This window comes from Cherax quadricarinatus, chromosome 88 (genome assembly GCF_038502225.1).
Source record: "Cherax quadricarinatus isolate ZL_2023a chromosome 88, ASM3850222v1, whole genome shotgun sequence".
In the NCBI taxonomy this organism is placed as follows: Eukaryota; Metazoa; Arthropoda; class Malacostraca; order Decapoda; family Parastacidae; genus Cherax; species Cherax quadricarinatus.
The window spans coordinates 12,862,053-12,882,083 of NC_091379.1; the positions used below are offsets into that span (position 1 = coordinate 12,862,053).

General features: G+C 43.3%; 1 protein-coding gene across 2 annotated transcripts in view; it reads left to right on the top strand.

Moving 5' to 3' along the window:
- Nucleotides 1-10,171: 10,171 nt before the first annotated feature.
- Nucleotides 10,172-20,031, top strand: part of LOC128698470 (NFX1-type zinc finger-containing protein 1-like) — a 412,092-nt gene continuing 402,232 nt past the window's right edge. Inside the window, exon 1 of one of the 2 annotated variants that reach the window (XM_070103988.1) lies at nucleotides 10,172-10,302. The gene's annotated coding sequence lies outside the window, so the exon portion shown is untranslated. Of the gene's footprint in view, nucleotides 10,303-10,345; nucleotides 10,369-20,031 lie in introns of those variants that run through there. The other variant, XM_070103990.1, reaches the window with a different exon arrangement.

Here is a 20,031-nt window from a genome sequence, read left to right on the forward strand (position 1 = left end):
CCTATTATTTATGCTTCTTGATATGAAGCCAAGGATTCTATTAGCTTTATTGCGAACACTTATGCACTGTTGTCTTGGTTTCAGATTACTGCTAACCAGAACTCCTAAATCTTTTTCGCAATCCGTAATATTAAGATCTACATTATTTAGTTTATATGTGGCATGGTTATTGTCCTGTCCAACATTTAGAACTTTGCATTTGTCTATATTAAACTGCATCTGCCACTTCTCCGACCACTGCATCAGTCTATTCAAATCTTCCTGGAGTGCTCGAATGTCCTCGTCAGAATGAATTCGACGGCCTATTTTGGTGTCATCGGCAAACTTGCCGATGTCGCTCTTTATGCCCTCATCTATGTCGTTTATGTAGATTGTGAACAGCAGGGGGCCCAACACTGACCCCTGTGGAACACCGCTCGTGACGCTTCCCCACTCTGATTTCTCCCCATTTATGCAAACTCTCTGCTGCCTATTTGTGTATGAGTGTGCTTGTGTGTGTGTGTTATTGTGTGTGTTGGTTTTTTAACACAATGATTTATAATACAGTGTATGTACTTACCCATGTGTGCTTGCAATTTGTATATACAACATAGTTAGACATGTTCTTTAATAATGTATAATGTGTTGTGTCTGAGTATAAAACCTTTGTCAATAATTTGTTTGTGTGTTAGGGGTATTACAATTATATTGTACGGTATCGTTAGTCGTGTGAGATTATTGTAAAATTAACCGCTTTCTTTTGTGAGTTTTTAATATACATTTATCATTGTGTATCTTACTGTTTTAAATAAAATATAAAAAAAAAAAAATTACAGAAAATGTCTACCTGGATGAGGACTAACAAACTTACACTAAACATTGACAAAACCTACTTCATTCAGTTTGGTAGCAGAGCTACAGATGTACCTCTTAACATAACGATAAACGGATCACCTATCACAAAGCTAACAGAGGGAAAATTCTTAGGAATCCACCTCGATAATAGACTCAAATTTCATACACATATACAACAAATTTCTAAGAAAATTTCCAAGACTGTAGGCATACTATCGAAGATACGGTACTATGCTCCACAGTCAGCCCTCCTGGCCCTATATCACTCTCTTATTTACCCCTATCTCACCTATGGAATTTGTGCATGGGGCTCAACAACAACTAACCATCTCAGACCACTAATTACCCAACAAAAGGCTGCAGTTAGAATGATAACAAATTCTCACTACAGGCAGCACACTCCACCAATATTCAAAACACTCAACCTACTCACCATACAAAACATCCATACTTATTATTGCACTTATTACATACATAGAACACTTAACTCTGATATTAACCCTCCCCTCAAACATCTCTTTGCCAACCTCAACAGAACACATGACCATAATACAAGGCACAGATCACTCTTTGATGTTCCTCGTGTCCATCTCACGCTATGCAAAAACTCAATGCACATAAAAGGCCCTAAAATCTGGAATTCATTACCTGTAAATATAAAAGAAACACTACCTGTTTATAAATTCAAGTCTCTTCTCAAAGTTCACTTACTCACTCAAAACCAAATAAATACTGAATAACTGAACCATATAAATTGTATATCCTAAATGTTACTCACAATTATATCACACAAATGTTAAACCTAACTTTGTTATTTTTTTTAAATGTACTACCTAACAGAATACTCCATTCTACTGAATGAACAGCAATGCATGCAACCATATGACCTGTCTTTGTAATACTCATTTGTATTTTATAGTTATCTGTTTACAATAATGTCTTATCACTGATTTCATCATTGCTTAGTTAATCTTAAGTTAATTGTAAGCCAACCCGTAATGCTATGCATATAAGTGGCTTTGGCTTGCTGCTCTTCTAAATTTCTAAGATATCTTGACATGTCACATAGGTTATTATACTGTCTATCTTTGTATTCCTCAATAAGTGGACAATTAAGCACATAGTGTTCAAGACAGTGACCATATGCCTGATCATATAATTTGCATTTAGTTTGATCATCACCTGTGTGTCTCCCAAACTGCCAGAAGTACTTGTTACCAAGCCTAAGCCTGGCCACTACAACATCAGTCAGTACTTGTAACCAAGCCTAAGCCTGGCCACTACAACATCAGTCAGTACTTGTAACCAAGCCTAAGCCTGGCCACTACAACATCAGTCAGTACTTGTAACCAAGCCTAAGCCTGGCCACTACAACATCAGTCAGTACTTGTAACCAAGCCTAAGCCTGGCCACTAGAACATCAGTCAGTACTTGTAACCAAGCCTAAGCCTGGCCACTGCAACATGAGTCAGTGTTCACATTGCAAGTTGCTCCATAAACATACTTATCTACGTTCATGTTATCATAGTGGGTTATAGATCTACTCAGACTTCTAACTGCATTCCTATAACAATCATTTTCATTATTTACTTCTCTCCTAATATTATTCCTAATGCTAGACACAGTTATACCAAAGTTATATTCTATATTCTCCTTCTGGGTAATCTTCTTGGCTAACATATCAACTTGGTGTTCAGTGACTGTGCAAATGAACGACTCTTGGACATTCAGTCCCCTCCTCTTGTTGCCTCTTCTTTTTGTCACATCTAAAAAGTTGTACCTTCTTGTTCACATTTCGCATTTCTCTGCCAAAAAATGGCCTTTTGTGTGGATGTCTGTGAAGGCTGCAAACATCGCATTTAACTCCACTAGAAGACCACTGATGGAAGGTATTTTGTTGTTGGTGGATGGTTTAAGGTCCTGCATATTAGCAATACAAATGAAGTTGTGTTGCGTATTTGTTGGGTGGATTTTGTTGGCAACCGTAGTTATGATGGTGGTAGTGTGAGCTTGGTGATAATGGTGGTAGTTAGTGTGAGCTTGGTGATAATGGTGGTAGTGTGAGCTTGGTGATAATGGTGGTAGTTAGTGTGAGCTTGGTGATAATGGTGGTAGTGTGAGCTTGGTGATAATGGTGGTAGTTAGTGTGAGCTTGGTGATAATGGTGGTAGTGTGAGCTTGGTGATAATGGTGGTAGTTAGTGTGAGCTTGGTGATAATGGTGGTAGTTAGTGTGAGTTTGGTGATAATGGTGGTAGTGTGAGCTTGGTGATAATGGTGGTAGTTAGTGTGAGCTTGTTGATAATGGTGGTAGTTAGTGTGAGCTTGGTGATAATGGTGGTAGTGTGAGCTTGGTGATAATGGTGGTAGTTAGTGTGAGCTTGGTGATAATGGTGGTAGTTAGTGTGAACTTGGTGATAATGGTGGTAGTTAGCGTGAGCTTGGTGATAATGGTGGTAGTTAGCGTGAGCTTGATAATAATGGTGGTAGTGTGAGCTTGGTGATAACGGTGGTAGTGTGAGCTTGGTGATAATGGTGGTAGTTAGTGTGAGCTTGGTGATAATGGTGGTAGTTAGTGTGAGCTTGGTGATAATGGTGGTAGTGTGAGCTTGGTGATAATGGTGGTAGTTAGTGTGAGCTTGGTGATAATGGTGGTAGTTAGTGTGAACTTGGTGATAATGGTGGTAGTTAGTGTGAGCTTGGTGATAATGGTGGTAGTGTGAGCTTGGTGATAATGGTGGTAGTTAGTGTGAGCTTGGTGATAATGGTGGTAGTTAGTGTGAGCTTGGTGATAATGGTGGTAGTTAGTGTGAACTTGGTGATAATGGTGGTAGTTAGTGTGAGCTTGGTGATAATGGTGGTAGTTAGTGTGAGCTTGGTGATAATGGTGGTAGTTAGTGTGAACTTGGTGATAATTGTGGTAGTTAGTGTGAGCTTGGTGAAAATGGTGGTAGTGTGAGCTTGGTGATGATGGTGGTAGTTAGTGTGAGCTTGGTGATAATGGTGGTAGTTAGTGTGAGCTTGGTGATAATGGTGGTAGTGTGAGCTTGGTGATAATGGTGGTAGTTAGTGTGAGCTTGGTGATAATGGTGGTAGTTAGTGTGAACTTGGTGATAATGGTGGTAGTTAGTGTGAACTTGGTGATAATGGTGGTAGTTAGTGTGAGCTTGGTGATAATGGTGGTAGTTAGTGTGAGCTTGATAATAATGGTGGTAGTTAGTGTGAGCTTGGTGATAATGGTGGTAGTGTGAGCTTGGTGATAATGGTGGTAGTTAGTGTGAGCTTGGTGATAATGGTGGTAGTGTGAGCTTGGCGATAATGGTGGTAGTGTGAGCTTGGTGATAATGGTGGTAGTGTGAGCTTGGTGATAATGGTTGTAGTGTGAGCTTGGTGATAATGGTGGTAGTGTGAGCTTGGTGATAATGGTGGTAGTTAGTGTGAGCTTGGTGATAATGGTGGTAGTGTGAGCTTGGTGATAATGGTGGTAATGTGAGCTTGGTGATAATGGTGGTAGTGTGAGCTTGGTGATAATGGTGGTAGTTAGTGTGAGCTTGGTGATAATGGTGGTAGTGTGAGCTTGGTGATAATGGTGGTAGTGTGAGCTTGGTGATAATGGTGGTAGTTAGTGTGAGCTTGGTGATAATGGTGGTAGTGTGAGCTTGGTGATAATGGTGGTAGTTAGTGTGAGCTTGGTGATAATGGTGGTAGTGTGAGCTTGATAATAATGGTGGTAGTTAGTGTGAGCTTGGTGATAATGGTGATAGTGTGAGCTTGGTGATAATGGTGGTAGTGTGAGCTTGGTGATAATGGTGGTAGTTAGTGTGAGCTTGGTGATAATGGTGGTAGTTAGTGTGAGCTTGATAATAATGGTGGTAGTTAGTGTGAGCTTGATAATGCTGGTAGTTAGTGTGAGCTTGATAATGGTGGTAGTGTGAGCTTGATAATGGTGGTAGTTAGTGTGAGCTTGATAATGGTGGTAGTTAGTGTGAGCTTGATAATGGTGGTAGTTAGTGCGAGCTTGGTGATAATGGTGATAGTTAGTGCGAGCTTGGTGATAATGGTGGTAGTTAGTGCGAGCTTGGTGATAATGGTGGTAGTTAGTGTGAGCTTGGTGATAATGGTAGTGCGAGCTTGGTGATAATGGTGGTAGTTAGTGTGAGCTTGGTGATAATGGTAGTAGTGCGAGCTTGGTGATAATGGTGGTAGTTAGTGTGAGCTTGGTGATAATGGTAGTAGTGCGAGCTTGGTGATAATGGTGGAAGTTAGTGCGAGCTTGGTGATAATGGTGGTAGTGCGAGCTTGGTGATAATAAGAACATAAGAACATAAGAACGAAGGAACACTGCAGAAGGCCTACTGGCCCATGCGAGGCAGGTCCAAGTCTCCTACCGGCTTAAGCCAATGCACCCAACCTAGTCAGGTCAGGTCACATTGACTTAAGGGAGGAACACGGCAACCGACCTGGTAGCACAAGCTATCAGGTCTAACTCACACCCACCCACATCCACTCATGTATTTATCCAACCTATTTTTAAAGCTACACAACGTTCTGGCCTCTATAACGGTACTTGGGAGTTTGTTCCACTCATCCACAACTCTATTACCAAACCAGTACTTTCCTATATCCTTCCTGAATCTGAATTTTTCCAACTTAAAACCATTGCTGCGAGTCCTGTCTAGGCTAGATATTTTCAGCACACTATTTACATCCCCTTTATTTATTCCTGTCTTCCATTTATACACCTCAATCATATCCCCCCTAATTCTACGTCTTTCTAGAGAGTGCAGATTCAGGGCCCTTAGTCTATCCTCATAGGGAAGGTTTCTGATACATGGGATCAACTTTGTCATCCTCCTTTGTACATTTTCCAGAGAATTTATATCCATTCTGTAATAAGGTGACCAAAACTGTGCAGCATAATCTAAATGAGGCCTAACCAAGGATGTATAGAGTTGAAGAACAACCTGAGGACTCCTATTATTTATGCTTCTTGATATGAAGCCAAGGATTCTATTAGCTTTATTGCGAACACTTATGCACTGTTGTCTTGGTTTCAGATTACTGCTAACCAGAACTCCTAAATCTTTTTCGCAATCCGTAATATTAAGATCTACATTATTTAGTTTATATGTGGCATGGTTATTGTCCTGTCCAACATTTAGAACTTTGCATTTGTCTATATTAAACTGCATCTGCCACTTCTCCGACCACTGCATCAGTCTATTCAAATCTTCCTGGAGTGCTCGAATGTCCTCGTCAGAATGAATTCGACGGCCTATTTTGGTGTCATCGGCAAACTTGCTGATGTCGCTCTTTATGCCCTCATCTATGTCGTTTATGTAGATTGTGAACAGCAGGGGGCCCAACACTGACCCCTGTGGAACACCGCTCGTGACACTTCCCCACTCTGATTTCTCCCCATTTATGCAAACTCTCTGCTGCCTATTTGTCAACCATGCCTCTATCCAGGAAAAAATTTCTCCTCCTATTCCATGTGTTTTAATTTTCCTCAATAGTCTCTGATGTGGGACCCTGTCAAAAGCCTTACTGAAGTCCATATACACAATATCATATTCATTACCATGATCTACCTCCTCAAATACCTTAGTGAAAAAAGTTAATAAATTCGTAAGGCAGGAACGCCCCTTTGTAAAACCATGCTGAGATTCGTTGATTAATTTATGCTTTTCAAGGTGGCTACGAACTGCCTCGGCAATTATTGATTCCATAAATTTTCCCACTATGGAGGTTAGACTTATTGGTCTATAGTTCGAAGCTAAGGACCTATCACCTGTTTTGAAAATAGGTATCACATTTGCCATTTTCCACTTATCTGGCACCATGCCAGTTTGTAGTGATATGTTGAAAAGATTAGCCAAAGGTGTGCTAAGCTCCTCTTTACATTCCTTTAGAACCCTTGCATACAGTTCATCAGGGCCTGGGGATTTGTTAGGTTTTAATTTATCTATTTGCCTAAGGACCATGTCACTTGTGACCCTAATAGTGCACAGTTTATTATCGTCCTGTTCTACATAATTTATCATTACTGGAATATCGCTGGTATCCTCCTGTGTAAAAACTGAGAGGAAGTATGTGTTAAAAATTCTACACATTTCCTTATCACTGTCAGTGAGCTGACCCGAGGAACTTTTGAGTGGGCCTATCTTGTCCCTGATCTTACTTCTGTATACCTGAAAGAATCCTTTTGGGTTAGTCTTCGATTCTCTTGCAACTTTAACCTCATAATCTCTTTTTGCTTTTCTAATTCCCTTTTTTATTTCTCTCTTTAACTGAATATATCGATTTCTCAATTGCCCCTCTCCTTTTTTGATTTGCCTATATATGCCTCTCTTTTGACCAATTAGATATTTTAATCTATTGTTCATCCATTTAGGATCATTTTTGTTTGATCTGATTTCCCTATTTGGAACATAATTTGACTGAGCAGCTAGAACTATGCCCTGGAAAGCATCATATCGGCAACCATCACCACCTACCTGACCCTTAGTCAGGTCATTCCAGTTCAGCCCACCTAAGTAATTTTTCAGTCCTATGAAATCAGCCAAGCGAAAGTCAGGGACGGAGACTTGATTGCCATTATTAGGGGAATTCCATGATATATTAAAACTGAGTGATTTGTGATCACTTTCCCCAAGCTCATCATTAACCTCAAGATTATTAATTAGTGTTTCCCTACTGGCAAGAACCAAGTCAAGGAGGTTATTTCCCCTAGTTGGCTCTGTCACAAACTGTTTTAAAAAACAATCCTGGATCGTATCAAGAAAGTCACCTGACTCTAAATTTCCTGTCAAATTGTTCCAGTCAATCTGTCTATAGTTGAAATCTCCCATTAGCACAACATTTTCGTATGTAGATGCCTTACGAATTTCGTCCCATAGAAGTTTACTGCACTCCCTATCAAGATTTGGGGCCCTGTAAATCACACCCAAAATTAGTTTTTCTCGGCCCTCGAGAAGCTGTAACCAAACAGATTCAGTGGCTGACGCTTCTAATTTAATATCTTGTCTAACACAACAATTTAAATTGTCTCTGACGTACATCGCTACTCCACCACCTTTCCTGTTGACCCTGTCAGTGTGGAATAATTTATAGCCTTGTATGTGACATTCAGAGGGCATCTCTCTATCTTTCAGATTGAGCCAGGTCTCTGTTATAGCAATAATATCTATGTTTCCTGCACTTGCAATTAATCTTAGCTCATCTATCTTATTTCTTACACTCCTGCTATTAGTATAGTAAACCTTAAGGGAGCTAGTCCCTTGCTGCCCTCTGCTGTCCCCCTTTGTTTGCTGACCTGATCTATTGTCTTTATTTATAACTTCATGCTGAATGCCTTTTATACATTTACTGTTTCCAACCCAAGTGTTGCAACCTGCTTGTTTCCCACACACACCCATACCTCTATCTTCCATCAGTTTAAAATCATAGGCATTTCGCCAATGGCCTTCTCAATCGAGTCTGCAAGTGCTACCACCCCAGCCCCAGAGAGATGTACCCCATCCCTTGCATACATATCATATTTGCCATAAAAGTTGTTCCAGTTGTCAATGAATGGGATTGTTAGTGCGAGCTTGGTGATAATGGTGGTAGTGTTGGATGTGCAGTAGTGTTGTCAGTGTGTTATCGTTGCCATTGTGTTTGGATGTAGTGTTGTCAGTGTGTGTTTGATAATAAGATAAGATAAGATTTCGTTCGGATTTTTAACCCCGGAGGGTTAGCCACCCAGGATAACCCAAGAAAGTCAGTGCGTCATCGAGGACTGTCTAACTTATTTCCATTGGGGTCCTTAATCTTGTCCCCCAGGATGCGACCCACACCAGTCGACTAACACCCAGGTACCTATTTGCTGCTAGGTGAACAGGACAATAGGTGTAAGGAAACGTGTCGGAATTTCCACCCGCCGGGAATCGAACCCGGGCCCTCCGTGTGTGAAGCGGGAGCTTTAGCCACCAGACCACCGGGCCACTAGTAAGTAAGTAAGTAAGTAAGTAAGTAAATTTATTCAGGTATACACAATACAGTTACATAGAATTATCATACATAGCAGCATATGTGTAGAGAACCTAGGATAACCCAAAAAAGTCAGACAGAGTGACTTATTTCCATTGGGGTCCTTTTACCTTATTATTATAATATAAAGGTTATAATATTTTCTTATTATTCTATAATGAAGATAACATCTTATTATCATACTAAAAAGACTATCTACTACACGAGGGTCATTAAGACTATCTACAATACGAGGGTTATTAAGACTATCTACTACCCGAGGGTCATTACGACTATCTACAATACGAGGGTCATTAAGACTATCTACTACCCGAGGGTCATTAAGACTATCTACAATACGAGGGTCATTAAGACTATCTACTACCCGAGGGTCATTACGACTATCTACAATACGAGGGTCATTACTAGGGATAAGGTAAAATTTACACGTATTTTAGCTAAAAAATAGAAAATCATTCCCCTCCCTTTCTGTTGCTTCATTCATCAGACACTTTTTGGCAGTCTTCTTGAACTGGTTCAAGCTATGACTGGCCTTGACATTTGTGGGTAGTCTGTTCCATTCCTTTATTGCTGTACAATAAAAGGTGTTTGAAGCCTGGCCACTGACTGTGGGTACTACAAAGTTGTGCTCTCTCCCCCTAGTACTATGATTGCTTTGGTTCCCAACCTTGACAAAATTGACAGCAAGATATTCTGGACACTGTTCGTGAGCAATTTTATAAACATGATTTAGCTTCAGTTGTTTTACTCTGTCTTCAACATTCAGCATATCCAACTGCTGTAATTCATCCTGGCCTACATGTTCTCTTGGTCCCAGCCCCAGGATGAATCTTACGATTTTGTTCTGGGTGATTTGCAGTCTATCTTTCAGTTTTTTTGTCAAGGCAGAGTACCAAGAAGAGCAAGCTGCCTCCCAGCATACATATGAGGGATTACCAACAGACACCTGGCTGTCTTCAAGGAGCTGGACAGACATCTGAAGTCAGTATCTGACCGGCTTGCCAGTGTTGTCAGCGTATGCCTGGTGACAGTGTTGTCAGTAGTGAGGTGATCAATGGTTCTCACAGTATGGCCAGGAATGTCACTCTGGTCGCTGCTGCTCCACCACAACATACTCCGCATCTCACTTTACCTTCCGTCATTACATACACACGTAATTATTGTCACACAAGCAATAAAATACATTAAAGTCTAACACACCTCATAATAATATTACGACTGTGTAAAAATATCAACATAACGAATGACCTTGGTCATAACACGTATAATTCCTGAATGGTGTGAGGTGTCTGTGTTAGTCTACCATGACAACTCAGTCTGCTTCTCCTTCCCAGAGTGACACATTGTGTTCAGTGATTCTCCCTTTATGAATACGTTTACTCTTGTTATTACAAGTGAGGAAGAGGCGAGTCAGTCTTACGTTACAAGGGAGTAAGAGGTGAGTCATTCTTACGTAACAAGGGAATAAGAGGTGAGTCAGTCTTACGTTACAAGGGAGTAAGAGGTGAGTCAGTCATACGTGAGATGGACCTAACATGCTGAGAGATGGAAGGTACGATGTTATGACCAGAGGTTTGGTAAGATGTGGATGGAAATATGGGAAAGGTTAGGAGGGTGGTGGGGGAGGTAGGGTTTTAAAGGTAAGTGACCTGACCACTTTGGAAGGAGGGAAGAGTTCAGTGGAACATCACTGCTGTTACATCACACTTGTAGTCAGGTTCATAGAGGCGGTTCTTCCCAAACTGAAGTGTGTTCAGCTGAAACAACAGTAATATCAGACTAATTAGATGGGATGAAGGTTGTTTAGCAAGAAACCTGGAGGTACAAAGCTGCCAACTATCACTAGATACTGTAGGATGAGGAGAGTGAATGTAACGAGGTGAGGCTATGCTACCTCACCTTGTTTGCTGAACTGGTAAATCGAGTACATATTTATATTGACAATGAGTATATTGCCAAAGGAAAGTGGCAAATTCTGTTCCTGTGAAAGTAAGTGGAAAAAAGAGTAAAGAGAAGTACATATGGCAGGCGGGGAAGGAGTGATGACTCCCGTAATTGTGTTAAATATTTATTATGAAATACACAACAAGAGATCAGTTAACTGAGCTGGAACAGGCAACTTGAGTAATGATAATATAGAAAATAACTTAGGTGTATCTTCGTCTAGCATTAGGAAAAATATTAACATAGAAGTAAATAATCAATGTTACGGTAATGTAGTTAGAACTTAGAAGTCTGAAACAATCTACAACAGAAAGGTTGATAAGTAAGTTTATGGAGCAACTTCAAGTGTGAGTAGACTGATGTACTTCCGGCAGTTTGTCAGACACACAGATGATGATAAAGCTAAATGCAATATGTGGCTATTATCTTGAACAACGTGGTTAATTGCGCAAATATTACCGAAATTGGCGGGTTGTATGGATGTGTCAGTGACAAACTACAAAGTGTGTAGAGTGAGAGACGGTGACAACATTCACTGTAGCATTACAGTGAAGAATATCCAAACATGCATGTAGTGGTGTTGATACTGCTGTTAGTGGTGTTGACACTGCTGTTAGTGGTGTTGACACTGCTGTTAGTGGTGTTGACACTGCTGTTAGTGGTGTTGACACTGCTGTTAGTAGTGTTGATACTGCTGTTAGTGGTGTTGACACTACTGTTAGTGGTGTTGACACTGCTGTTAGTGGTGTTGACACTGCTGTTAGTGGTGCTGACACTGCTGTTAGTGGTGTTGACACTGCTGTTAGTGGTGTTGACACTGCTGTTAGTGGTGTTGACACTGCTGTTAGTGGTGTTGACACTGCTGTTAGTGGTGTTGACACTGCTGTTAGTGGTGTTGACACTGCTGTTAGTAGTGTTGATACTGCTGTTAGTGGTGTTGACACTACTGTTAGTGGTGTTGACACTGCTGTTAGTGGTGTTGACACTGCTGTTAGTGGTGTTGACACTGCTGTTAGTGGTGTTGACACTGCTGTTAGTGGTGTTGACACTGCTGTTAGTGGTGTTGACACTGCTGTTAGTGGTGTTGACACTGCTGTTAGTGGTGTTGACACTGCTGTTAGTGGTGTTGACACTGCTGTTAGTGGTGTTGACACTGCTGTTAGTGGTGTTGACACTGCTGTTAGTAGTGTTGAGTGGTGTTACTGCTGTTAGTGGTGTTGACACTACTGTTAGTGGTGTTGACACTGCTGTTAGTGGTGTTGACACTGCTGTTAGTGGTGTTGACACTGCTGTTAGTGGTGTTGACACTGCTGTTAGTGGTGTTGACACTGCTGTTAGTGGTGTTGACACTGCTGTTAGTGGTGTTGACACTGCTGTTAGTGGTGTTGACACTGCTGTTAGTGGTGTTGACACTGCTGTTAGTGGTGTTGACACTGCTGTTAGTGGTGTTGACACTGCTGTTAGTGGTGTTGACACTGCTGTTAGTGGTGTTGACACTGCTGTTAGTAGTGTTGACACTGCTGTTAGTGGTGTTGACACTGCTGTTAGTGGTGTTGACACTACTGTTAGTGGTGTTGACACTGCTGTTAGTGTTGACACTGCTGTTAGTAGTGTTGACACTGCTGTTAGTGGTGTTGACACTACTGTTAGTGGTGTTGACACTACTGTTAATGGTGTTGACACTGCTGTTAGTGGTGTTGACACTGCTGTTAGTGGTGTTGACACTGCTGTTAGTGGTGTTGACACTGCTGTTAGTAGTGTTGACACTACTGTTAGCGGTGTTGACGCTACTGTTAGCGGTGTTGACACTGCTGTTAGTGGTGTTGACACTGCTGTTAGTGGTGTTGACACTGCTGTTAGTGGTGTTGACACTGCTGTTAGTGGTGTTGACACTGCTGTTAGTGGTGTTGACACTGCTGTTAGTGGTGTTGACACTGCTGTTAGTGGTGTTGACACTGCTGTTAGTGGTGTTGACACTGCTGTTAGTGGTGTTGACACTGCTGTTAGTGGTGTTGACACTGCTGTTAGTGGTGTTGACACTGCTGTTAGTGGTGTTGACACTGCTGTTAGTGGTGTTGACACTGCTGTTAGTGGTGTTGACACTGCTGTTAGTGGTGTTGACACTGCTGTTAGTAGTGTTGACACTGCTGTTAGTGGTGTTGACACTGCTGTTAGTGGTGTTGACACTGCTGTTAGTGGTGTTGACACTGCTGTTAGTAGTGTTGACACTGCTGTTAGTGGTGTTGACACTGCTGTTAGTGGTGTTGACACTGCTGTTAGTGGTGTTGACACTGCTGTTAGTGGTGTTGACACTGCTGTTAGTGGTGTTGACACTGCTGTTAGTGGTGTTGACACTGCTGTTAGTGGTGTTGACACTGCTGTTAGTGGTGTTGACACTGCTGTTAGTGGTGTTGACACTGCTGTTAGTGGTGTTGACACTGCTGTTAGTGGTGTTGACACTGCTGTTATTGTTGGCACTGCTGTAAGTAGTGTTGACACTACTGTTAGCGGTGTTGACGCTACTGTTAGCGGTGTTGACACTACTGTTAGTAGTGTTGACACTGCTGTTAGTGTTGACACTGCTGTTAGTAGTGTTGACACTGCTGTTAGTGGTGTTGACACTACTGTTAGTGGTGTTGACACTACTGTTAATGGTGTTGACACTACTGTTAGTGGTGTTGACTGCTGTTAGTGGTGTTGAGACTGCTGTTAGTGGTGTTGACACTGCTGTTAGTAGTGTTGACACTACTGTTAGTGGTGTTGGCACTGCTGTTAGTGGTGTTGACACTGCAGTTAGTGGTGTTGACGCTACTGTTAGTGGTGTTGACGCTACTGTTAGTGGTGTTGACGCTACTGTTAGTGGTGTTGACACTACTGCTAGTGGTGTTGACACTACTGCTAGTGGTGTTGACACTGCTGTTAGTGGTGTTGACACTGCTGTTAGTGGTGTTGACACTGCTGTTAGTGGTGTTGACACAGTGCTGGTTGTTGTGTTGGTGTTGACAATGCTTGTTGTGGTGGTGACATAGTGCTGGTTGTTGTGGTACTGTCAGTATTGGATGTTGTGGTGGTGTCAGTGCTGGTTTGGGCTGACACAGTTCTCGTTGTTGTGGTTGTGTTGACACTGTGCTGGTTTTGGTGGTGGTTTTGACAGTGCTGGTTGTGGTGGTGGTGTTGGCACAGTGCTGGTTGTGGTGGTGGTGTTGACTGTGCTGGTTGTGGTGGTGGTGTTGACACAGTTCTCGTTCTTGTGGTGACACAGTTCTCGTTGTGGTGGTGGTGTTGACAGTGCTGGTTGTTATGGTAGTGTTGACACAGTGCTGGTTGTTATGGTAGTGTTGACACAGTGCTGGTTGTTGTGGTAGTGTTGACACAATGCTGGTTGTTGTGATGGTGTTGACACAATGCTGGTTGTTGTGATGGTGTTGACACAGTGCTGGTTGTGGTGGTGGTGTTGGCACAGTGCTGGTTGTTGTGATGGTATTGACACAGTGCTGGTTGTTGTGGTTGTGTTGATACAGTGCTGGTTGTTGTGGTAGTGTTGATACAGTGCTGGTTGTTGTGGTGGTGACAGTGCTGGTTGTTGTGGTTGTGTTGATACAGTGCTGGTTGTTGTGGTAGTGTTGATACAGTGCTGGTTGTTGTGATGGTATTGACACAGTGCTGGTTGTTGTGGTTGTGTTGATACAGTGCTGGTTGTTGTGATGGTATTGACACAGTGCTGGTTGTTGTGGTTGTGTTGATACAGTGCTGGTTGTTGTGATGGTATTGACACAGTGCTGGTTGTTGTGGTTGTGTTGATACAGTGCTGGTTGTTGTGGTGGTGACACAGTGCTGGTTGTTGTGATGGTATTGACACAATGCTGGTTGTTGTGGTTGTGTTGATACAGTGCTGGTTGTTGTGGTAGTGTTGATACAGTGCTGGTTGTTGTGATGGTATTGACACAGTGCTGGTTGTTGTGGTAGTGTTGATACAGTGCTGGTTGTTGTGATGATATTGACACAGTGCTGGTTGTTGTGGTTGTGTTGATACAGTGCTGGTTGTTGTGGTGGTGACACAGTGCTGGTTGTTGTGATGGTATTGACACAGTGCTGGTTGTTGTGGTAGTGTTGACACAGTGCTGGTTGTTGTGGTGGTGACACAGTGCTGGTTGTTGTGGTGGTGACACAGTGCTGGTTGTTGTGGTGGTGACAGTGCTGGTTGTTGTGGTGTTGACACAGTGCTGGTTGTTGTGGTGGTGGTGTTGACACAGTGCTGGTTGTTGTGGTGGTGGTGTTGACACAGTGCTGGTTGTTGTGGTGGTGGTGGTGACTCAATGCTGGTTATTGTGGTGGTGTTCACACATTACTGGTTGTTGTGTTGACAGTGCTGGTTGTTGTGGTGGCGATTTTAGATTTTTAGATTTTGCCACCGAAGTTGCTAGTTTATTGTGCACCCCATATCTCAGGTTAGAGTACAATGTATGCCCTCTTAGGTTAGAGTGCAACGTATGTACTCTCAGGTTAAAGTACAACGTATGTATTCTCAGGTTAGAGTACAACGTATGTGCTCTCAGGTTAGAGTACAACGTATGTGCTCTCAGGTTAGAGTACAACGTATGCCCTCTTAGGTTAGAGTACAACATATGTACTCAGGTTAGAGTACAACGTATGTATTCTCAGGTTAGAGTACAACGTATGTGCTCTCAGGTTAGAGTACAACGTATGCCCTCTTAGGTTAGAGTACAATGTATGCCCTCTTAGGTTAGAGTACAACGTATGTACTCTCAGGTTGGAGTACAACGTATGTATTCTCAGGTTGGAGTACAACGTATGTACTCTCAGGTTGGAGTACAACGTATGTACTCTCAGGTTGGAGTACAACGTATGTATTCTCAGGTTGGAGTACAACGTATGTACTCTCAGGTTGGAGTACAACGTATGTACTCTCAGGTTGGAGTACAACGTATGTACTCTCAGGTTGGAGTACAACGTATATACTCTCAGGTTGGAGTACAACGTATGTACTCTCAGGTTAGAGTACAACGTATGTACTCTCTGGTTAGAGTACAACGTATGTACTCTCAGGTTAGAGTACAACGTATGTACTCTCAGGTTAGAGTACAACGTATGTACTCTCAGGTTGGAGTACAACGTATATACTCTCAGGTTAGAGTACAACGTATGTACTCTCAGGTTGGAGTACAACGTATATACTCTCAGGTTGGAGTACAATGTATGTACTCTCAGGTTAGAGTACAACGTATGTACTCTCTGGTTAGAGTACAACGTATGTACTCTCAGGTTAGAGTACAACGTATGTACTCTCAGGTTAGAGTACAACGTATGTACTCTCAGGTTGGAGTACAACGTATATACTCTCAGGTTGGAGTACAACGTATGTACTCTCAGGTTAGAGTACAACGTATGTACTCTCAGGTTGGAGTACAACGTATGTACTCTCAGGTTGGAGTACAACGTATGTACTCTCAGGTTGGAGTACAACGTATGTACTCTCAGGTTAGAGTACAACGTATGTACTCTCAGGTTGGAGTACAACGTATGTACTCTCAGGTTAGAGTACAACGTATGTACTCTCAGGTTGGAGTACAACGTATGTACTCTCAGGTTGGAGTACAACGTATGTACTCTCAGGTTGGAGTACAACGTATGTACTCTCAGGTTAGAGTACAACGTATGTACTCTCAGGTTGGAGTACAACGTATGTACTCTCAGGTTGGAGTACAACGTACGTACTCTCAGGTTGGAGTACAACGTATGTACTCTCAGGTTAGAGTACAACGTATGTACTCTCAGGTTGGAGTACAATGTATGTACTCTCAGGTTGGAGTACAACGTATGTACTATCAGGTTAGAGTACAACGTATGTACTCTCAGGTTAGAGTACAACGTATGTACTCTCAGGTTAGAGTACAACGTATGTACTCTCAGGTTGGAGTACAACGTACGTACTCTCAGGTTAGAGTACAACGTACGTACTCTCAGGTTGGAGTACAATGTATGTACTCTCAGGTTGGAGTACAATGTATGTACTCTCAGGTTGGAGTACAACGTATGTACTCTCAGGTTGGAGTATAATGTTTACTTGTCTCAATGTTATTTCAAGGTAACATGACAAGGTAAATATCTTTAGTTAAATTAGTTTAATACATCATTTTTGAATATATTCCTGTATGGTGTTGCTTACCTGAGGCAGACTGAGGTGTTACCTGAGGCAGACTGAGGTGTTACCTGAGGCAGACTGAGGTGTTACCTGAGGCAGACTGAGGTGTTACCTGAGGCAGACTGAAGTGTTACCTCAGGCAGACTGAGGTGTTACCTCAGGCAGACTGAGGTGTTACCTGAGACAGACTGAGGTGTTACCTCAGGCAGACTGAGGTGTTACCTCAGGCAGACTGAGGTGTTACCTGAGGCAGACTGAGGTGTTACCTGAGGCAGACTGAGGTGTTACCTGAGGCAGACTGAGGTGTTACCTGAGGCAGACTGAGGTGTTACCTCAGGCAGACTGAGGTGTTACCTCAGGCAGACTGAGGTGTTACCTGAGGCAGACTGAGGTGTTACCTCAGGCAGACTGAGGTGTTACCTCAGGCAGACTGAGGTGTTACCTGAGGCAGACTGAGGTGTTACCTGAGGCAGACTGAGGTGTTACCTGAGGCAGACTGAGGTGTTACCTGAGGCAGACTGAGGTGTTACCTGAGGCAGACTGAGGTGTTACCTGAGGCAGACTGAGGTGTTACCTCAGGCAGACTGAGGTGGCAGACTGAGGTGTTACCTCAGGCAGACTGAGGTGTTACCTGAGGCAGACTGAGGTGTTACCTGAGGCAGACTGAGGTGTTACCTCAGGCAGACTGAGGTGTTAACTGAGGCAGACTGAGGTGTTAACTGAGGCAGACTGAGGTGTTACCTGAGGCAGACTGAGGTGTTACCTCAGGCAGACTGAGGTGTTACCTGAGGCAGACTGAGGTGTTACCTGAGTCAGATGTTAACTCAGGCAGACTGAGGTGTTGAGGCAGACTGAGGTGTTACCTGAGGCAGACTGAGGTGTTAACTTAGGCAGATTGAGGTGTTACCTGGCAGACTGAGGTGTTCAGGCAGACTGAGGTGTTACCTGAGGCAGACTGAGGTGTTACCTCAGGCAGACTGAGGTGTTAGGCAGACTCAGGCAGACTGAGGTGTTAACCTGAGGCAGACTGAGGTGTGTTACCTCAGGCAGACTGAACTGAGGCAGACAGGCAGACTGAGGTGTTACCTCAGGCAGACTGAGGTGACTGAGACTTGTTACCTCAGGCAGACTGAGGTGTTACCTCAGGCAGACTGAGTTGTTACCTCAGGCAGACTGAGGTGTTACCTTAGGCAGACTCAGGCAGACTGAGGTGTTACCTCAGGCAGACTGAGGTGTTACCTCAGGCAGACTGAGGTGTTACCTCAGGCAGACTGAGGTGTTACCTCAGGCAGACTGAGGTGTTACCTCAGGCAGACTGAGTTGTTACCTCAGGCAGACTGTGGTGTTACCTCAGGCAGACTGAGGTGTTACCTCAGGCAGACTGAGGTGTTACCTCAGGCAGACTGAGTTGTTACCTCAGGCAGACTGTGGTGTTACCTCAGGCAGACTGAGGTGTTACCTCAGGCAGACTGAGTTGTTACCTCAGGCAGACTGAGGTGTTACCTCAGGCAGACTGAGGTGTTACCTCAGGCAGACTGAGGTGTTACCTCAGGCAGACTGAGTTGTTACCTCAGGCAGACTGTGGTGTTACCTCAGGCAGACTGAGGTGTTACCTCAGGCAGACTGAGGTGTTACCTCAGGCAGACTGAGGTGTTACCTCAGGCAGACTGAGTTGTTACCTCAGGCAGACTGAGGTGTTACCTCAGACAGACTGTGGTGTTACCTCAGGCAGACTGAGGTGTTACCTCAGGCAGACTGAGGTGTTACCTCAGACAGACTGTGGTATTACCTCAGGTAGATTGTGTTACACCAGTAGTACTTACCTCAGCAGTAAATATACACCACCAGTGAACCTTGAAGGGTCTGTCAATTTTCTAATTCCGTAATTTCGCCTGGGATGAAGGTGGTTGTTAGTACACACCAAGTCAAGCTTAGTGAGGAGTGACATGGTGGTATACCTGGAATATACCGGGAGAGGGTTTCTGGGGTCAACGCTCCCACGGCTCGGTCTGAGACCAGGCTTCGTGGTGGATCAGGATCTGATCAACCAGGCTGTTGCTGTTGGCCACACGGAAACTGACGTACGAACCACAGCCCGGCTAGTCAGGTACTGAATTTAGCTGTCTGTCCAGCGCCTTCATGAAGACATTCAGGGGTCTATTGGTATTCCCCCTTATGTATGCTGGGAGGTAGTTGAACAGTCTTGGGCCCCTGACACTGTGGCGCCCCTGCTTTTCATTGGAGAATGTTGCATCTCCTGCCGAGTCTTCTGCTTTTATAGGTCGTGATTTTTCGTGTGCAAATTTGGTACTAATGCCTCTAGGATTTTCCAAGTGTATATTATCATGTATCTTTCTCGCCTGCGTTCCAGGGAATACAGATCAAGGGACTTCAACCGTTCCCAGTAATTTAGGAGCCTGTGAACGGTTGGAATCCCTTGATTTGTATTCCCTGGAACGCAGGCGAGAGAGCTGCATAATAATATACATTCGGAAACTCGTAGAGGGTTGTGATGACTGTGTATTATTAGTATTGCCAGTGTTCCTTTGTGAAAGTGTTGTCAGTAATTTGGAGACGATACTGCTCTGAGGAACCTGTTACTCTGCCAGTTGAGGTTCAGGTAGGTTTACCAGGGCGGGTCCTGACCCGGCAGTGTCGGGTCACCACACGGAATACTGTTTATATTATTATTATTATTATAATTACGGGGAACGCCTGTGGGGAGGGGAGGATGTGGAAGGTATTCAGGCTTAATTTAGGGAACTGGAGCACAGATCAAATTTCCAAGATCAAGAGCCCCTCACCAATGTCAGGAACCTCGGAGAGATTACTGTTTACAGCCCTGTGGCCGGGCCACGGTAAACATCTGTGTCAAACACTGCGCGTTCCTCCTACACTACAACAGTTTTCTACTCAATAAACTTCGCCGTTTCAAAGTAAAATATTTTTGCCACCAGAAAAATTACTAAAGGCATTGAGGGTGAAACATTTCCTAAACCACCTAAGAGTAATGTAACGACAATGTATAAATAACAAGTGATGACGGTTGGTCAGGGGAAC